Source organism: Schistocerca americana, chromosome 5 (genome assembly GCF_021461395.2).
Source record: "Schistocerca americana isolate TAMUIC-IGC-003095 chromosome 5, iqSchAmer2.1, whole genome shotgun sequence".
In the NCBI taxonomy this organism is placed as follows: domain Eukaryota; kingdom Metazoa; phylum Arthropoda; class Insecta; order Orthoptera; family Acrididae; genus Schistocerca; species Schistocerca americana.
The window spans coordinates 173,744,061-173,758,964 of record NC_060123.1 but is presented as its reverse complement, the minus strand read 5'-3'; the positions used below and the strand labels follow the sequence as shown (position 1 = coordinate 173,758,964).

At 42.2% G+C, this 14,904-nt stretch overlaps 1 non-coding gene across 1 annotated transcript; it reads right to left on the bottom strand.

Annotated features, from left to right (window-relative positions):
* Window positions 1–14,210: 14,210 nt before the first annotated feature.
* On the bottom strand, window positions 14,211–14,285 carry Trnas-cga. The gene has a single exon. It is a non-coding gene; the product is annotated as a tRNA-Ser (tRNA).
* Between the last annotated feature and the right edge of the window lie 619 nt (window positions 14,286–14,904).

The window sequence follows — 14,904 nt, the reverse complement described above, 5'->3', positions numbered from 1 at the left end:
CTTACAGTCTCTCTTTCTATGAATGTCTAATGGTCCACGTTTCACTTCCATGGCATGTTGTTCTCCAGACGTGCACTGTGAGGAATTTATTCCTCACTTCCATATCAATATTTGATCCCAGCAGAAATATTTTATTGAAGAAAGACTTTTTCATCTGCGTAAATCTACACTCATGCTCATAAATTACGGATAATTGCAGAATGTGGTGCCCCACAACGTGGCACTACACAAAACTGGCCCTATTAGCATAGGCACATAGGGAACACACACGACACACATCTTTAAGTCCACAGTATTGGTGAGAAGTTGAGAAAACCGTCCCGAAACACATGTGCTACAAAACGCAACTGTTTCCTGTGCATGTACCCCTACATCAATATGGGATATGATCACCATGCACACGTACACAGGCCGCACAATGGGTTGGCATACTCTGAATCAGATGGTCGAGCAGCTGCTGGGCTGTAGCCTCCCATTCTTGCACCAGTGCCTGTCGGAGCTCCTGAAGTATCCTAGGGGTTTGGAGACGTGCAGCGATACGTCGAGCGAGAGCATCCCAGACGGGCTCGATGGGGTTTAGGTTTGGAGAACAGGCAGGCCACTCCATTCACCTGGTATCTTCTGTTTAAAGGTACTCTTCCACGGTGGCAGCTCGGTGGGGTCATGCGTTATCATACATCAGGAGGAAGGTGGGTCCCACTGCACCCCTGAAAAGGTGGATATACTGGTGAAAATGACGTCCCGATACACCTGACCTGTTACAGTTCCTCTGTCAAAGACATGCAGGGGTGTACGTGCACCATTCATAATGCCACCCCACACCATCAAACCACGACCACCTTACAGGTCCCTTACAAGGACATTAAGGGGTTGGTATCTGGTTCCTGGTTCACGCCAGATGAAAACCCGGCGAGAATCGCTGTCCAGGCTATACCTGGACTCGTCCGTGAAGATAATCTGGGACCACTGTTCCAATGACCATGTACTGTGTTCTTGACACCAGGCTTCATGGGCTCTCCTGTGACCAGGGGTCAGGACAATTCACCTTACGGGTCTCCGGGCGAATAAACCATGTCTGTTCAGACTTCTGTAGATTAAGTGTCTGCAGACAACTGTTCCAGTGGCTGCGGTAATGTCCCGAGCAAGGCTACCTGCAGTACTCCGTGGCCGTTTGCGGGCACTGATGGTGAGATATCGGTCTTCTTGGGGTGTTGTGCGCTGTGGACGTCCCGTACTGTAGCGCCTGGACACGTTTCCTGTCTGCTGGAATCATTGCCATAATCTTGAGATCACACTTTGTGGCACACGGAGGACCCGTGCTACGACCTGCTGTGTTTGACCATCCTCCAGTCGCCCTAGTATTCTACCCCTCATAACGTCATCAATATGTATTCTTTGAGCCATTTTCAACACACTGTCACCATTAGCACGTCTGAAAACGTCTGCACACTTACTCGCTGCACCGTACTCTGACATGCACCAACACACCTCTGCGCATGTGGACTGCTGCCAGCGCCACCGTGCGACGACCGCAGGTCAAATTGACCGCATGGTCATACCCCGAGGTAATTTCAACCTCCAAACCGCCCACCAGAGCGTTGTTTCACAATGTATCAGCATTATCTTTAATTTATGAGCATGGGTGTAGTTTAGTTACACCGTTCGTCCAAAAACTTCCAGGACTGAATTCATTTCTGGCGTGTAAGCGAAATCAGCACAGTTAACTACGGCGCCATCTTGAATTAACAGCCGGCCGCTTCAGTCCGGAACCGCGCGACTGCTACGGTCGGAGGTTCCAATCCTGCCCTGGGCATGGATGTGTGTGATGTCCTTAGGTTAGTTCTAAGTTCTAGGGGACTGATGACCTCAGATGTTAAGTCCCATAGTGCTCAGAGTCATTTGAACTAACAACTGTACACTATAAATTTACGAGAAGTTTTCAATAAGTAATGCTACACATTTTTTCTCGGCCAATTTCAGTTGAAAAAGTGCGGAATTTGTTGTGGGACATCGAGAAATTCTTGCTTCAGCCACTATTGTTTCATAAAATTCTGATAGGTAGCCGCGCTATATCAAGTTTTCAAAATGACATCTGTAACTGGGGGTGCATTAGAAGTAGAGAGTTGTCATTGAGTTTCTTTTGGTGGAAAACCAGAGCATAGCAAATATTCATAGGCGCTTGCAGAATGTCCACGGGGACCAGGCCGTGAACAAAAGCACGATGAGTCGTCGGGCGAGGCGTCTGTCATCATCGCAGCAAGGTCGCGCAAATCTGTCCGGCCATCCGCACACAGCTGTGACTCCTGCAATACTGAAACGTGCGGACACTCTCATTCGAGGTGATCGATCACAATCAAACACTCGCTGCTCAACTGGACATCTCTGTCGGTAGTTCTGACATACTCGTCCACCAATTAGGGTACTCAAATGTGTGTGCTGGTTGGGTTCCTCTTTGCCTTGCAGAACACCGTAAAGAACATGTGTTTGACCCGGTGAAGGTTGCACTCCATGGGAAGTAGTACGTGGTTGATGGGGAGGTTACTGATGCAGCAAGACGCTGGTTCCTACGTCGACCAGCAGTGGTCATGCGGGCATACATGCCCTCCCTGTAGGATGTTGAAAGGCCGTCACATTGAAAGAAGATCATATTGAAAAATACGATTTTGCAGTGAAAAGAGCAGGGAATTGTACAGTGTATTGTAATCCTGAATAAAATCAACCTGCTTTCAGAAAAAAGTGTCATATTACATATTGAAGGCCCCTCGTTCATTCGATCGGAGATAGCGTGCAACGTTGTTGTCATAAATCGCAGAAGAGAAACGAACTGAACATCTGAAGTGTTCAAGGCATTCTCTAGAACGTTTGGAAGAAAAGGTAAGTGTGTGAAATTTGTCCCGCACACCTTGACTCTCGCACTAAGACGGATAAGTAGGCTGATTAGGTTTTTATGTTGGTAACGCCACGTAGTGCTCTGTATGAAAATCGCTGACTGCGCTGTGTGCAGTCTGTGGCTGGTTGGACACACTGTTGGAATATTCGCTTGTGTAGAGTTGGGCAGTTGGATGTGAACAGCGCGTAGCGTTGTGCAGTTGGAGGTGAGCCGCCAGGAGTGGTGGATGTGATTAAGGTAAGTACGTTGTTTGTTCTCTATCAAAATCTTTCATTTGGTGACTATGCATGTCAGTAGTTAGTGCCTTCAGTAGTTAGAATCTTTTATTCAACAGGCAGTACTGGCACTCGCTGTATTGTAGTAGTTAGAGTAACGAAGATTTTTGTGAGGTAAGTGATTCATGAAAGGTGTAAGGTAGCAGATTTTGCACCTTACATGATGCTAAATCAGTACTAATACACCGAATAATAATTGATAATTGGCCCACCGGTAGGAGAGAATGGACACAGAAAAGGAAATAGTGTGTGTCATGTCACACTAACGAGATGGGCTCAGAGGCTGGAACACAGCCGGAACCCCTAAGGAAGGTGTTTATGTCATGTCAAACTAACGTGATGGCCGCGGCCGGACCCCTTTGTCGGCTGGCGCTTCAGACCACCAAAGACGTTCTGAGAGGGTGGGCCATCACAACAAGAAGCCAGAAGGAGCTATATGCGAAAGAGAGAAAGACGATTTCGCGCCACAGTGGAAAATTTGCGGAAGACTGACGGGATTTGCGCAGAGCGCGTAGAGATACGTGTTAAGTTTGGCGGCAACTGTAACCGCGGGAGAATTCTGTGTCGTGGTTTGGTACAAACGCGCATGGATACATGGAAGTCTGCTTAGTGATTGGCTACCAACGCGCACGGATCCATGCGGCGAAGAACGGCGAGGTTTGCAAAAACTCTGAAGGTGGACTCTGGGGTCGGCTGTGGAGGAGAGCAGTCGCGATGTTTGGCTGCCCTGCTTGGAGAGCGTGGAGAGAAGTAGGTTGGAGAAGTTACCGGCATTGAGTCCAGTGGTTACTATCAAAGTCTGAATAGTTTAGAGCATAAGATTCAAATGGCTCTGAGCACTATGGGACTCAACATCTTAGGTCATAAGTCCCCTAGAACTTAGAACTACTTAAACCTAACTAACCTAAGGACATCACACATACCCATGCCCGAGGCAGGATTCGAACCTGCGACCGTAGCAGTCCCGCGGTTCCGGACTGCAGCGCCAGAACCGCTAGACCACCGCGGCCGGCTAGAGCATAAGACTCCACACACGTAGCATTATCTGTTCCTCTGAGGAGAGAAACAGATTTGTACTAACTTGTGGTGTTCATTTGCAATCTGGAGTGTACCTCTGCTGCCGCGCACTTGAGTCGACCAACTACTCTTGGCATATGTGCAAGTAGCTGAGTATTGACTAGTGACGGACTCCGCAATTGAACACTTACGTACAAGAGTTTACGGGCGCAATCCACGTCCACGTTGGAGATAACAGCCAAGCTCGCTCACGGGAAAGACGGCATCACGACGTTGGCTGGGCCGACCGTCGTAATCATCACGGAGAATTACTGTGATATTAGCAATCATCAGCCGAAGTATGGCACTGTAATTCTAAATGAGTTCGTATTCCGCTAGCTCTTTGACTGGCGCTCTCTGAGTCTGTGTCCGTTCAGATAGAACTGCAATAGAGTCACTTGCGGGTTCAGAGTTGACTTAAGTAGTTAGGAAAAGAGGATACATTGTGCCAATGATAGGTTAGTTAGGTTAGCGAGTGTATTGTATTGTCATTTTATGCTAGAAATATTGCTCATCCTGTTCTGAACAAATCTTAATTTGGTATCATATGCTAATCACCGCATTATTGATTTCGTAGCTAGCAATCAACATATTTTTGTTTAATAATTAGAGTGTAATGATAATTTACATGCAAACGATACTGGGGGCATAACCGCGCGTTTAAACAGAGCCAACTTAAGTCAGATAGCAACTCAAGGTCGACTAAGACTACCAATAAATATTTTTCACTATATCGATGATTATACAATAAACCCCCGTACGTTGCAAAGGTATAGGTTATTGTTAGTCAGGGCCATTCTTTTGTAGAGATTATTGAAAGTCAGATTGAGTTTCACTAAAAATATTGTGTGTCAGTTTAGTGATGATCAGAATAAGTAAAGAGAAAACTAAGCACGTTGAGTTTTGCTCAGCTGTTTCTGTATCAAATAACGTAGTTCACCAGCAGAGTCATTCTTAATTTTTCGAAGGGGGCGTTTCAATAGTTTCGCATGGTTGTGTGAGCATTATGTGCGTTGCTATCAAGTGAAGGAGAGAGAGGGGGGGGGGGGCCTTCCTCTTGGTCCCCCTTATACTTCCATTTCTTTTCCAAAGTTTTCCTTTCACTTCCATCACAGCGTCTTCGAGATACATGCTGAACAATAGCGGTGATGAGGTGCAACTGTCGCTTTCGCCCATCTTATCACCAAATTATCTTTCTTATCATCTCTAGGATCCTGTAGAACTAGATTATTCCATACGACTAAGAATTGTGTGAACACAAAATTAATTTTAAAAGTCCCATTTTAGGACTTTGAATGCCAGACATACGATGATGTCGATCGGGAACATATCACATTCTACCTGTTACCAGATATAAGACGCATATTGGCAAATAACTAAGTACACTTAGTGGTGCACGAAGGCGTACTTTACCATCGCGAAACTCACACTGATTTACTCAGGGCTGCGTCACTGGATTTACCTGACACACCCATCTGTGCTATGCGTACTTTGGGGCTGTGACGTACTTAGACAAAATACAGGAAAGATACTTATTTAACACCACATCCTGGTAGATTAGGTTAGTCCTACCGGACGATAAAGTTACTTTATTCGAGCGAGAAATTGAATAATACTTACTCGAGCTTCATATCCTTTCCAAATGTTCAGACTGAAAGCAGGGCTGACGCTGGTTTCCATGGAGCAAGCTTCAATCAATTAATTTATAAACTGATTAACATTAAATCAACTACGTTTGCTCTGGGTCACTGCAAAGTTATTTCTCTGACTCGCATCAGATTAGATTCAAAGAAAAACCATCGTATGAATATTAGATTAATTACTGAAAACCAATTAATTAAATCAGATGACTCTGCCCACAGTCAGTCACATACTATCTCTAGCAGAGGAGACAAGGAATGGAAAATGGAAACTCAGAAATATAACACGGAAACGTAATAAACGATTTAGAAGACAATCTGAGCAGCCCTCTTAGATTGTTTGCAGATGATGCTGTCATGTACCAACTTGTAAAGTCATCAGATGACCAAAACGTATTGCAAAATGATTTAGATAAAATACTACTATGGTGCAAAAAGTGACAATTGAATGTAAATAATGAAAAGTGTGAAGTCATCCACGCAAGTACCACAACGAATCCATTAAATTAAAATCAACAAAATACTTAGAGATTACAATTACGGATAACTTAAATTGGAACGATCGCATAGATACTGGTAATGTTGCGGGGAACTCAAACCAAAGACTGTGATTTACTGGTAAAACACTTAGAAAATGTAACAGGTCTACTAAAGAGACTGCTCACACTACGCTTGTCCGCCCTCATCTGGAATACTGCTGTGCGGTGTGGGATCTGCATCAGATGGGATTGACAGTGGACGCTGGAAAAGTTCAAAGAAGGCCAGCTCGTTTCTTATTATTGCGAAATAAGGTAGGGAGTGCCATATCATACACGAACTGGAGTGGCAGTCATTAAAACAAAGGTATTTTTGACTGTGGCAGAAGTTTCGCACGAAATGTCAGTCACCAACTCTCTCCTCAGAATGTGAAAATATTTTGTTGCTACCCATCCGCACTGGAAGAAGTGATCATCATAATAAAATAAGAGAACTCAGAGCTAGCACTGAAAGATTTAAGTGCTTGTTTTTTCCGCGCGCTGTTCAAGTGGAACGGTAGAGAAGTAGCTTAAAGGTGTTTCGATGAAACCTTTGCCAGGTACTTAAATGTGAATTGCAGAGTAATTTTTTATGTAGATGTAAAATAAACAAATAGGAAAAAGAAACACAAGACTATACATATACACTTAGTGTACCTACAGCTATACGTAACGTAAAGTATAAGTTGATAAATGACAGTATTTGCTCATTAAAGTGCCGCAGTGGCTGTCTAACGAAACACACTACTGCTCATCCTCCTCCTCATGACCGAAAATGCAGACGTTACGACCAATAGAGGTGTAAATAAATATAGAATGGCTGTAGGTAGCTCAATAGAGCCAGTGAAACGGCTCGCATTCAGCCGTTTCAAAATGTGCAGCATCAATCTCTCTAACACGCGAGGATTCGCTGCATTTAATCTCTCAACACCTTCCGAGAAACAAGAATAAATACCCTTGTCTCCTCTCAGTACCGAACATTTTTTTTCTTTTAACTTCGAAAACCATGTCATGTGTAGCTGGCAACCGCCAAGGCGAATAACGCTGTTGGACGGGTTCTAAACGGCAGGTAAACCGAGAAGTATATTAGCGACAACGGCGCGCAATTCGCGACGTGGCAAGGAAACGAGGCCACTGCGAGGAGGCAACAACTACAGTCCACATCTCGAAATAACGCCCTTCTTAACACAGGGCAGAGCTCGTGGTGAGGGGAATCAGCACTTGTTGGTTTTTCGTTCTCGATGCCGCTCAAAACTTAAGGTTCAAATACGTGGTTGCTTTTGATGAAAATAACTAAAGACAGCCCTCTGCTTACCATGACCGGTCTCTGCGAGTGGCTTATATGATTCGTGAAACAAATCCCACAAGAGAGAACGAAGCACTGTAAAAAGGAAGAGCATTCCAAAGCTTAATTATGAAAGCGAAAGAAAGAAACCGCCGACAAAAATTTTCGTTGACATTAGTGAAGATACATATCGGATATTTTATGCTCGTCCGTAAACTGCACCGTTCCTTCGTGTCCTTCGGTGATTCAGTCAGAGTGGCACAGACTGCGAAAGGTGTATGTTGTTGTCACGAGGACGAATGAGGATACGCTTATATGCTTGCGTATAGAGTTTTTTTTCTGTACATTTCGGTCATATCTGGCGTAATACAGCCCCACAAGCAGTTCAGTTTTGACGATGTGCATGACGCGAACCGAATGAGGAGCCTGAAGGTGAAGCTTCGTATTTGATGTGTCTGTGTACCCGTGCAGAGAACTCAAATGATCGAGTGATTTTGTTCCTCCTGCTATGGACGTATAGTGCTAACAAGAATAAATACTGTTTCTTTGTTTCTTTTAGGTGATCATCACGATTTTTCTACTTTGTGCATACAAATTACATCGTCTGAATGCCTATATCTCTTATTTATATGTTCTTCCATCATTTCCTCTCTGATAACTTTTATCTACTCTTGCAGGCGATAAAGGAGTTTTGTTGTAATGGTGTACCTCATCTACATCTACATGGATACTCTGCAAATCACACTTAAGTGCCTGGCAGCGGGTTCGTCGAACCACCTTCAGAATAATTCTCTATTATTCCAATCTCGAACAACGCGGAAGAAAGGAACACACATATTTTTCCGTGCGAGCTCTGATTTCCCTTCTGTTTTACAGTCGTATTGACCAACTAGGATCACACTAACAACTTCAGTTCCTCTTCTTCTTGTTATTTCCTATTTTTCAGTATTCCCTCATTTTCTCCCCATGAACCCTCTTCCTTTTTTCTGTCCATGTTGTTCCAGATTTTTTATTACTTGTGCTTTGAAAGCCTTTCAAATTTAGTATTTTATTTTTAAAAAGATTTATTTCTGCTATTTCTGATTCTTTGATGTTTCTTTCTGGATCTTTCCTTACTTCTGTAATCCATGCTATAGTAGATTTCTTCTTCCAGAAATATAGGGGTATTTGTTTTCCATCCATTCGATAGAGGTGTCCGAGAAAGGTTAATCCTCGTTTGGCCATTACTTCAGACATTTTCTCTACATTTTTGTAGATCTCCTCACTTGTTTCTCATTTTCCAGACATCTGCGGTTTTTATTGCACCCATTATTTTCTAATAATCCTTCTTTCCAGTACCTTTAGTTTGTCCATCTTATAGTTCATCGTTAGACATTTAGACAGATTCTGATCGTACCACTGTGGTGTAGTGTTTTAGTTTTGTTTTTCTAGATATACATTTCTTGTTGTAAATATTTTTGGGCAAACCATATGCTCTTTGTTTGTTAGTTCTTACAGCTACTGCAGTTTTTTCTTGTCCATTCTGTTGTATAGTTTCTTCAAGATATTTAAATTTATTTACTCGCTCATTTTGGCTATTTGTTTTTCTATGAATTTGGGAAATTTTTTATATTTCTCATGGATTTCGTTTCTTCAACTGAAATTTTGAGACCAATTCTGTTCGCTATTTTTTCCAAAAGGTCTATCTGAATGCCTGTTTCTGGAGGTTTTCAGAAAGTATTGAAAAATCATCCGCGAAAGGCAAGCAGTTTACCTTAATTCCATTTGTTTTCCTTCCCAGAGTTGTTGGTTCAATTTTGTGGTTTTTCAGCTCCGAATTCCAGATCCTTACAATTTTTTCTAAAACACAAGTAAACAGTAGAGGTGATAAACCATCACCTTGTCTAACACCAGTTTTTATTTCAAATGGCTGAAATACTTCCCCCATAAATTTTACTTTAGATATTGTATTTGTTAGTGTTTCACGAATTATATTTGCTAATTTTGATTTAACACAAAATTCTCTAATGACTTTATCTGTTGTTTCTCTGTCTATACATTATAATGCTTTCTTGAAATCGGTAAATGACACTATTATTGGTTTGCTCCCAGTTGTTCGTCTAAAGTATCTACCACTCTATTCAGGAGAATTTTTAGTAATATTTTGTTTGCCACTGGGAGAAGTGACACTCCTCTGTAATTATTGACATTCTGTTTGTCTCCCTTTTTATGTAGCGGGTGGATTAATACTGTTTTCCATTCAACTGGAATCTTTTCAGTTTTCTAAATGTTCTCAAAAATCAGCTATAGATCCTATATGATTTTTGGTTCTGACCACTTCAATAATTATGCTGTAATGGAGTTTTCACCACTTGTTATATTGTTTTTGAGTGTTTTGAAGGTTTCATGAATTTCTAACTCTGGTGGTGGGAAATCTTCCTCTATATTTTGAGGTGTAACTGGAAATTCTAATTTATCTCTTGGAACTGGGCAGTTTAACAGCTTTTCAAAAAATTTTGCTAAAATTTCACAATTTTCTTTGTTATTTAATCCCATTTTACCATTTTCATCTTTGAAACAAATTCTTGGTGCCAGATATCCTTTAAGTATGTGTTTAAAAGTTTGGAAAAAAATTGTAGTATTATTTTTGGTGAAATTTTTTTCTATTACAATAAGCTGAGAATTTTCAAAGTTTCTTTTGATTTTCCGGATTATTTTTGCTGTTTCTTTTCTTTCTTTGTTGTCTGAATTGTTCAAGGTCTTCCTCTTTTTTCGAACATCTCAATTTTCTCCATTTTTTGAGCTCTTCGTATTAGAGCTTCTTCACACTCCTCATTCCACCATGTCTTCTTTTTATTCTTGGCCAATCCTAAAGTTTTCTTTGGTGCTTGAGCTATTTGCATCTGGAGTTAACGCCAACACCTTTTCCTGTCTCAATTTCTTCTCTAAATTTTTCTATATTTTCATTTGTAATCTTAGCTGTAGTGGTGTTGTATCTGATCACTTTCTTGGTTGCCTTTTTTGTTTTAGATGGGAGAAATATTATCTTAATCTTAGAGATATAATGATCAGAATCGAATTCCCGATTTCTGACTATTTAAAATTTATAGTTTCTGTGATATACTTTTTAGATATGGCTACGTGATCCAGTTGAAATTCCCCTAGGTTTGGATTTGGATGTCTCCAAGTTTTTGCTTTTCTTGGTAGTTTGCGGAAATGTGTTGACATGAGTTTTAACTGGCAGAGGTTGAAAATACCGCTTCAGTTGTAAAATACTTTTTCACACGACCGGTTTCGGACTGTTATAAACCCATCCTCAGGTGTTGTAGTAGCTGTGCTGTGGTCCCCGAGCGCCGCGTGTACCATGCGTGGTGTGCTGCCTATGAGCGCATAGGCAGCACATGCGTCGCTCGGGGACCACAGCACAGCTACTACAACACCTGAGGATGGGTTTATAACAGTCCGAAACCGGTCGTGTGAAAATAAAGTAATTTACAACTGAACCGGTATTTTCAACCTCTGCTCAGTTGCGGATGTTCTGCCCACAGGATTGTTTGTAGTTTTAACTAGAACATTTTGCACATATTGATCAGTCTTTCACTCTTTCTGTTTGTTCTTGAGTGTGATGGATATTCACCTACAATAGTCCTAAATTTCTTTTCCCTCCCAATATGTGCATTGAAGTCACCAAGAAGTATTTTAACGTTCTTTTTAGTTATGACAGAAATTTCAGATTCCAAAAGATCCCAGAATTGATTTACTTTCTCTAGATTTCTTCTGTTGTCCGCATTTATAGGTGCATGGCAGTTTTGAGGGTGTAACTTTTATTCTTGCATTTTATTGTTAACATGGATACTCTTTCTGAATTCGATCTAAATACTGTTACAGTGTCTACGGTTTTTTGTTTGCATAAAATGCTGTTCCAAACCTCGGCTTGTTTTCCATTATTCTCACTGCTGGTTTCCCTTTATAAATTCTATAACGCTGTGTATAAACTACATTCTCATCTAAGAAGCGTGTTTTTTGAACTGCTATAATCTGTATATCGTTCTTCTGCAGAAATAATTCTAATTCCTTTTGTTTCCCAATTTTCAGGACCGAATTTACATTTAATTTTCCCAAGTAGTACTTCTTCTTGAACTGAAGTTTGGAAGGCTTTTCAATATATTCCATCTCTTCTTCACCGCAATTGTTGGGACTCCCCAGAATCCTAGGTCCCATTGCATTACATGATGTAATGGTGGATTACCTCGTCAGAGGAACCCCCTGGGGTAAAGCATCCATTGTGCGAACTAACCATTTTGCAACTTGAAGCTGTAAATTTTAAAGAGTAGGGAATCCAGAGTCATCTCTGAATTCCCAATGTAAGACCAGGTTGTTAGCCTGGAATATTAGTTATTCAGCCGCCACTAACGTGTGGCACAGACTCTTTCGGGGTGCCGCCACTAACATATTGAAGCGTCGTGCCCTCTGTCCATTTTGGCCTTGGACAAGAGGCTGCCTCTTCCGCCAGCTCCGCCGTACCGAAGTCCATCTTCTCCGCCTTCGCTGCCGTTGAGGTCTTCACCGTATCCCTGGCAAGGGGCCCTCACAAGGTACTATCACCCGGGCCAGGTGAACCAAGGTTTTTTTAACGAGGTTGTACTCCTCCCCCCCCCCCCCTCCTCCTCCTCAACCGCCTTGGGCCCGGCTATGGCGGAGTTTCCCTTATTTTATTATAATGATTTTTTCACCCTACGTATGTCAGCATCAACAAAATATTTTCACATTCGGAGGAGAACGTTGGTGATTGAAATGTCGTGAGAAGATTCCACCACAACGAAAAAGCACCCCAAATCCTGTACCATGTCAGTGACACTCGCTCTCCTATTTATCGATAGTACAAAACATGTTGCTCTCCTTTCAACTTTCTCGATGTACTCCGTTAATCTTCTCTAGTAAGAATGGTTCAAATGGCTCTGAGCACTATGGGACTTAACATCATGGTCATCAGTTCCCTAGAACGTAGAATACTTAAACCCAACTAACCTAAGGACATCACACAACACCCAGTCATCACGAGGCAGAGTCTAGTAAGAATCCCACATCGCGCAGCAGTACTCCAAAAGGAGACGGAGAAGCCTGGTGCAGGCAGTCTCTTTAACAGATCTGTTGTATCTTCTAAGTGCTCTGTCAATAAAACGCAGTCTTTGATTGGCCTTCCCCCAAAACATTTTCTACGTGTTCTTTCCAATTTTAATTGGTCGTAATCGCAATTCTTAGGTATTTTGTTGAATTTACTGCGTTTAGACTTGACTGATTTATCGTGTAATCGAAGCTTAACCCATTCCTTTAAGCACTCATTGGATAACCCCAAACTTTTCAATTTTGAGGGTCGATTGCTGATTTCAGCACCAAACAGATTACTTTTCTAAACCGTTTTGCAGTTTGTTTTGTTTGATGATTTTACTAGACGATAAACGACAGTATCATCTGCAAGCAACCTAATACGGCTGCTCAGAATGTCTCCTAAACCGTTTGCTTAGATAACGAAGAGCAGGGGGCATGTAACGCTACTTTGGGGAACGTCAGAAACCACTGCTGTTTTACTCAAAGACTTTCTGTCAGTCCCTACCAACTGCGACCTCTCTGACAGTAAAACACGATTCCAGTCGCATAACTGAGACGATATTCCATATGTACGCAATTTGACTACAAGCCGCTTGTGAGTTACACTGTCAAAAACCATCTAGAAATCTAGATTTATTTACCTCTATACTCCGCAAGTTAACTTAGGGTGTGAAGCTATTTCGGGCACTGAAAGTGTTACACTCGTAGTTTATCTCAACAATAAACAGAATAAGTTGGCCGAAGTGGCCGAGTGGTTCTAGACGCTACAGTCTGGAACCGCGCGACCGCTACGGTCGCAGGTTCGAATCCTGCCTCGGTCATGGATGTGTGTGATGTCCTTAGGTTAGTTAGGTTTAACTAGTTCTAAGTTCTAGGGGACTTAAGACCTCGGAAGTTGAGTCCCATAGTGCTCAGAGCCATTTGAACCAGTAATCAGAATACCGCTATTCATACAAATATCTATCATAAGTTGGCTTCACAACATATGAAAGCCCACTAGTATAGCGGCATAATGCTGTCATGCTCTGTAAGAGCGAAGCTGAGACCTTCTGCGGCGGTGTAACTGGCCATATTTCCCTCCACTAAAAAATTGACGATTTGTTCTAGCCTCGGGATGTGTCGTACCTACCGAACCCTTCTTCTAGTCAAGTTGTGCTATAGATTTCTTGTCTCCTCAGTTCTGTTCAGTTCCTCCTCGTTAGTGGTGTGATCTACCCATCTAGCATTCAGCATTCTTCAGTAGCATCACATTCCCAAAGCTTCTGTTCGCTTCTTATCTAAACTGTTTATAGCCCACGTTTTACTTCCATACATGGGTGCACTCGAGACAAATACGTTCAGAAAAGACTTCTCTTCACTGTAGAAACATGTTTATAACGACGACAAATATATAGACAAATAGTGAAATGATTAAGTGCTAATGTTCTTTAGATTTGAAACTTCCTGGCAGATTAAAACTGTGTGCCGGACCGAGACTCGAACTCGGGACCTTTGCCTTTCGCGGGCAAGCGCTCTACCAACTGAGCTACCCAAGCACGACTCACCCCCCGTCCTCACAGCTTTACTTCTGCCAGTACCTCGTCTCCTACCTTCCAAACTGTACAGAAGCTCTTCCGCGAACCTTGCAGAACTAGCACTCCTGAAAGAAAGGATACTGCGGAGACATGGCTTAGCCACAGCCTAGGGGATGTTTCCAGAATGAGATTTTCACTCTGCAGCGGAGTGTGCGCTGATATGAAACTTCTTTAGATTTGCTGAAAACAGTGTCTGAAAGAAGTGAGGGATAACTCTCCCAGCTGTCTTCGTTTCCTACCAACCCCAATGCGAAATCGTTTGGTATCTACCTGACGAAAAAATATTATCAATATGTATAACTCTAGACTGATATTTACGGAACTGAGCATACGTTATACGTTGGGGGGCGGGGAGATGCAAGTTCATTTGTGCAAACGGTGAGACCGTTGCAATTTCTTACTAAATAGAGCACGTAGTGTACAAATTAGCACAATATTTCCGTTTTCCGACTTCCTACCATTCACTACTCTTTTTTGATTTTGACTTTAAGTAGAATGATGAAACGCTCATGTTAAAAAAAAAAAAAAGCGTTTCATTCCTGAAATATCACCTGCCTTACAGCTCATTCTCAGCTAAGGGA